Raw genomic sequence first — 6205 nt, 5'->3', positions numbered from 1 at the left:
GACTTTGAAAACAAGGGGCTTTTTAGGCGGGGACCCTGATAACCCACTAGTAATCACTCCGTGCTCACACACCACTTCCTAGTTTCCAAAGTGTTCACATATTGTTCCATCCCTTTCTTTGATCCTGAGAGGTCTCTTTTCTTATTGTCTTTTTCTTACGGCTTTGAAGCTGAGTAAACTGCAGCTCTGAGAGTTGCTGTCTCTTCCCACTCTCCCCTGTCCCTCCCTCAGGGACTGCCTTCATCTGGCCACAGCCTTAGCTGAATAGAGGCTGGGAAGGGGGCAAAATCAGAGGGTAATGGATGGGAGGAAACGCCAGGTGGAGGAAAGAGCAAATGCAAAGGCCTAGAGGCATGAGACTGGAGGGCATGTTTTCAAGGAAGTCTGAATCACAGATCCAAGGAGGTGGAAAGCTAAGAAAGATGGGACTAGAGAGTTCCAAGGGATGCAATCCTAAAAGGCCAGAAGCAATGGGCAACCATTGCAGAATTTGAGCAGGGAAGTAATATGATCAAATCAGTATTTGGAAAAAAACATTTTGCACCCAGAGGAGAGAATTGCTTAGAGGGAAGCAGCCTGGGGATGGAGAGACCAGAGACAGAGAGAGAGAGGTAACAGTAATCCAGGAGAGAAGTAGGGTCCCTCATATGTCCTGGGTATCCCTAGCTCACCACCCCATCTCACCCTGCTTTGCTCAGATTGGATGTACCAAGGTATCTATGATACAAAGACTCATGTAGCAGTTTCTCTTTGCTCAGGACCATTCCAAACACTGTACATTTACTAATTCTTTAACCTTACAATTTGTGAGGCAGTGTTTGTTTTCCTCCCATTTTACAGGTGAAGAAACTGACTCACAGAGAAGGTTGTTTGTGTGTGTGGAATCACACAAAGTGCTTACAGTTACACCAAGTCAAATTCAAAGCCATCATCCAGTTCCAGAATAAGAACCTTTCTACCTTCCAAGGGGAGGATAAGAATTAGGTGAGAAGGGGAGAAGAGAGGAGGCGAGGAAAGGAGGTTTGAGGATCACCCTGCTTCAGAGTGGCAAGAAAGGGAAGATGAAGGGAAGACAGCTGCCTTGGGCTGGGAAGCCCCAGCCATCTGCAGCCCTTCAGCCCAGCATCCCTTTCACGTCCAGGGACTGTTTAGGTCCCAGCGATGTTCAGGAGGTTGGAGTGGCAGCTGTTGTCCAAGGCTGAATGTGTAGGAGGAAGAGTTAGGGATTAAGGGAGTTTTCCAAACTGGATACAAAGCTGACAATCTCCCCATGGGCCTGTGTAGACTGGTGGGAGTTTTGATAGGTTGGGCTGGAGGGGAGTCAGAATCCCAATGTGATTAAACAAGAGCAGTGTCTCTTCCTTCCTTTCTCCTCTACGACCCTAGGTAGGGAGATTCATGGGGCGCACAGAACCAAGAGCAGAGGGAAGATCTGACCCCAGACCCACCTGTGGCCCTGGGCCAGTTCTACATGTGTCTGATAGGGCCTGACAGAGTCAGGTTCTTGGCCCCACCCAATGAAGACAGCCCCTCTACCTCCCATGCTTCTCCACATCCCAGGATCAGCCTGTTAAAACAGGCAGTAGAAGACACACTTTTGCATCTGAGACTCTAGAGTCAGGAAACCTTGGCTCCAAACCTTCTCACTCCTTCCTGGTTCTGTGACCTTGGGAAAGTCACTCAATTTCTCTTAGCTTCAGAAAAGAAAATAACATGATAGGCATGGGGGATAACCAATGCCTTCCTCCTAGGGCTGTGGTGAAGATAATTAATGCTAATCATTAGTTGGGGTGTTGCCTCCCTCTGGAAGCCCTCCTGGATCTCCCACCCACCCCGGTCCCTATCCCTCAGAGAAATATCCCTGACCCTCCCTTGTTATGAGCTTCCACGACACTTTAGTCTTTTCCTTCTTAACATCAGTACACTGGAAATTTATCTTTTTATGTCTGCCTGTTTGGAATTGCCTGGGAGTCCCACCAGAGTTGGAATAATTCATCTATTTTCTTCACTAACAAATCACTGTTCCTGGCATTCAACAGATATTCTGTAAAAATCACTGAATGAAAGAATGAACGATCAGCCCTATGAAATAGGTTCTGCTAGTCTCTCTATTTTATAAACAAATTAACTGATTCAGAAAAGGGCAGTGGCCTGTGTGACTATAAACCCTTCTGCATGTCAGAAGCTGGGTTAAGAAATCTACCGAAATTACCACATGATATCTTCAGACCATCCATTTTGGAGGGGGTGAGGAAACTGGGAGTCAGGGAGGTCCTGTCATTTACCCAAGACCATTAATTAGGAAGTAGCAGAGTTGGATTCAAGAACTCTAGTTCAGGTACCTGGAGTGGCATAGGGAAAGGAACAGGTGGGGAGCCTAGAGTGTGGGTCAGATGGGAGAGACTCACCTGTCCGTGGCGCTATAGAGAGGACTCTGCCCTGAATGAGTTTGGACCTGTGTGGTCTGAGTGGCCTGAGATCAGAGATCAGGAATTCAACTGAGACCAATAAGGAACTACAGGGGTGGTGTTCCACTGGGGACTGAGGCAGAACAGCTTAGGCAAAGGCTCTGCAATGGGACTGAGCCAGGCTCATTCATGGGCTACAATGAGGCTGGGCCTGGCTGATGTGGAGGCAGAAGGTAGACCAGAGCTGCTCAGAAGTGGGTAGGTCCTTTGACATCTCATCCAGTTTCCTAAGTTCTTTCATTTTACAGGGACACTGTAAACACAGAGAGAAGTACATATAACAAGTGGCAGAAGCAAATTTGAGAACTTTTCCTTTGTGCCCAAGGACATAGACTCTGGGTTTTGTTGGGAATCACTCTTGGGAACAGCTTTTATCACATTTCCTCAATTAGCCAAGAGCTCAGTTCGTGCCAACCACACCCTCTGCTTGGACCAGTTTCTAATACCATTCCTTAGTTCCTGTGCAAATTATGCATGATATAATTGACACAGCATTGTTTATAACAAGAAAAATTGGGAATGACCCACTTGCCTATCAGTAGGTGACTGACTAAATAAATTGTGGACTTCCTGACAATGGAATGGCATATGGCAGTAAAGGGGCTTTTTAAGCATGCTGTCTCCTAATATAGAGAGGTGTTCATAAGGAAAAGCAATGGACAGAACAGGTGAAAAGTGGGACTAATAATTTATATTTGTAATTGTTTGCATATGCATAAGGAAACTTTGGAAGTCTACGTAAGGAAATGAGATCACTGGGGAGGGAAACAAGGATGGGAGGGAGACTTTATTATATAACTATTTATAATTTCTTGAATCGTGTGAGTGTATTTACCTATTAATACAATGAAATAATAATGGGGACAGCTGCTAGTCGGCTACTGCTGAGTGCTGTCATATGGGAACAGGGGCCCAGTATGGCCACAGTTTCCAATTACTCAAGAGAAGCCAGAAATCCAGATTTTATTGTGAAATCTCTTGATTTTTAAACCTTGGCTCCATTTTTTTCTCAAACACTTTTCAGGCCAAATAAATAGGTCAGTGGGTCAGACACTGCCTGAAAGCCACCAGTTTTCAGCCTCAGCTCTAATGGCTTCCGGCTCCCAGAGCTGGGAGTTCTCAGCACCCGAGGTCCCTGCCCCCACATGGGTAACTAAAGACAGAAACAGGAAAGCGTCTTGTCCTTCCCCTTTTCTGGCACCCTCCAACCTTTGTCCCTTGGGGCTGTGACATTTGGGGCTTTTAACTCAAGATCTGGAAGGCAGAGAGGGGTTATGAATGCTCAGATAAATCCCTCCCCTGGGGCCCTGCAGGCCTCGAGGCCCAGCTGCCTCCTGCTGCCCACCCATCTGTCCCTGGGAGGTGGGGATAAGAGTGGGACTGGCAGTGATGGGGGCAGGCAGGAGTCTTTGCTCTGAGCCTCAGATCACCGGGCTCTGTCTAGACTCAGCATCCAAGAGATTGCAAGAAAAGAAAAACAGGGGCTTCCCTGCACCTAGTCAGTGTATGCTGAGGTAATTCGACCAAATTACAAAATGTCAGCACTGGAAAGGCTCTAAGGAGACCATCTCATCCAACCCGCTCGTGCAGCTGCAAAGACTGCCTTCTGCTCCCCAACACCCCACCCCAGACTTCTTAGCCTTGTCACCTCTCTCCTGGACACCTGGACCACACCAGCCTTCGCTGGGTACCCCACAGCCCTTCTTCCTCCACCTATTGATCAATTTTCACCATTAGCCAGAGGGGCCTTTTTGTTTTATTTTTTAACAGATGTATACATGTCATTGGAGAAGGAAATGGAAACCCACTCCAGTGTTCTTGCCTGGAGAATCCCAGGGACAGGGGAGCCTGGTGGGCTGCCGTCTATGGGGTCGCACAGAGTCGGACACGACTGAAGCGACTTAGCAGCAGCAGCATACATGTGTGTGTGTATATATATATTTATTTATTTGACTGTGCCGGGTCTTAGTTGTGACAAGCAGGATCTAGTTCCCTGACCAGGGATCAAACTCTAGTCCCTTGCATTGAGAGGGTGGAATCCTAACAACCTGACCATCAGGAAAGTCTCCGGTGGGGGGTGGGGGGAAGGGGGCTTTAGAAAAGGGAAATTTCATCAGACCCCATTCTGCTTAGAACTTTCTGACTACTTCCTACCTCGCTTTGAGTCTGAGTCCTCAGCTCTGCCTACAGCCCTTCTTAGGCTCACCTCCCCGACCTCATCTCTTTCCGAGTTTCCCTCTCACATTCAGTTCCAGCCACACTCTTTGCTATTCCTTTAACATCCACCCTCTCATTCCCACCCAGCTTTTGTTCCTGCTGTACCCCTAGGTGTTCACAAGTCTCTATGTCTCTCTTTCCTAAAATGCTGCCTCTTCAGAGGGGTTTTCCTCATCATTTCCCCCAACACTCTGTCCCCTCACCTGCCTTATTTTTCATTCACAGCATTTATCACTACACAACATGTATTTGCTTCTTGTCTAGAGTATAAGACCTGTGGAGGCAGCAGTCACACCCACATCGTTCACCTCTATATCCTCAGCACTTAGCAGAGTTTGGCACATAAATGCTTAGTGATCCTGAACCAGCTGTGACATGAAAGGGCACAGTCTAACAATTCAGGTGACAGCCCATCCTGGTTCTGCCATTACCTGCTTCGTGACCTTAAGCAACTCATCGTGCTTCTCTGGGCCTCAGTTTCCTCATTCAGTCACTAAAAGACACCGTCCATTCAACAGTCTGTCCCAACATCACTTTCTCCTCCAAAGGAATCTGGAAGTCCTTTAAACAAATGTAATTGTGTTTATCTATTTATCAAATAGTTAATACAGTCACATGACTCAACATCCAAAGGTACAAAGTAATACATGTCTCTTACCTTGTGCTCCAAGGCTCTTCCTGGAGGCACACAAGTTTCCCCTTCTTTCCTTAGTCCACCCGCACCCTCCCACACACACCTTTGTTTATCTTTATATTGTCCTTCACCATTTTGAAGCAAATCATAGCTTAATTATACACAGTTCTGTATTACGCCTTTTTTTTTCACAAGACAGTAATTTGGGAGGCTGGTTTATTTCAGTGCATAGAGAGCACTCCTGTTCTTGGCATCCCAGTGTTCCATTGCTTTGATGTTCCATAATCCACTTCACCAATCCCCTACGTGGTGGGCAATTAGGTTATCACCAGCTTGTAGCCATACGTCAGTGAATGACTTTGTGGACACACCATTTTGGATATCTGTAGAATAAATGGCCTTGCTGATTGAGTGGTAGGTGTGTTTGTAATTTTGATAGATGCCCCCTGTAGGGACTATACCAATTTATCCCACACACATCAGCATTGAGTAAAAGTGCTCATAAAAGGCCTTTTAAAATGGGCTTCAATAAGTCCTCAAGACTCCTTGTAGATGGATAAATTGTTTAGACTTGCTAAGCCTGTTTCCTCATCAATAAAATGTGGTGGTGAAGATCAACGAGGTAGTGCAGGGAAAGTCCTTAGCACAGCTCTTAGCACATAGTAGGGCCTCTCTGAAAGTTAGCATTCCTCCTCTGCTGGATGCTATCTGCCCCTAGTCTGTGAGCTCTGTGGGAACAAGGGCCTTGTTGGTTTTGTTTGCTGTTATAGCACATCCCTGGCAAATGGAAGCTGTCCAGATAATTATTAATTAAGTGACGAAGTCCATTTTCCAACTTTGCTTTGCCCACTAGGCCCTGTATTATGATCTAGCTCCTGCCTAGCTA

This window comes from Ovis canadensis, chromosome 13, assembly GCF_042477335.2.
Source record: "Ovis canadensis isolate MfBH-ARS-UI-01 breed Bighorn chromosome 13, ARS-UI_OviCan_v2, whole genome shotgun sequence".
Classification (NCBI taxonomy): Eukaryota; Metazoa; Chordata; class Mammalia; order Artiodactyla; family Bovidae; genus Ovis; species Ovis canadensis.
Note: the sequence above shows the minus strand (reverse complement) of the source record.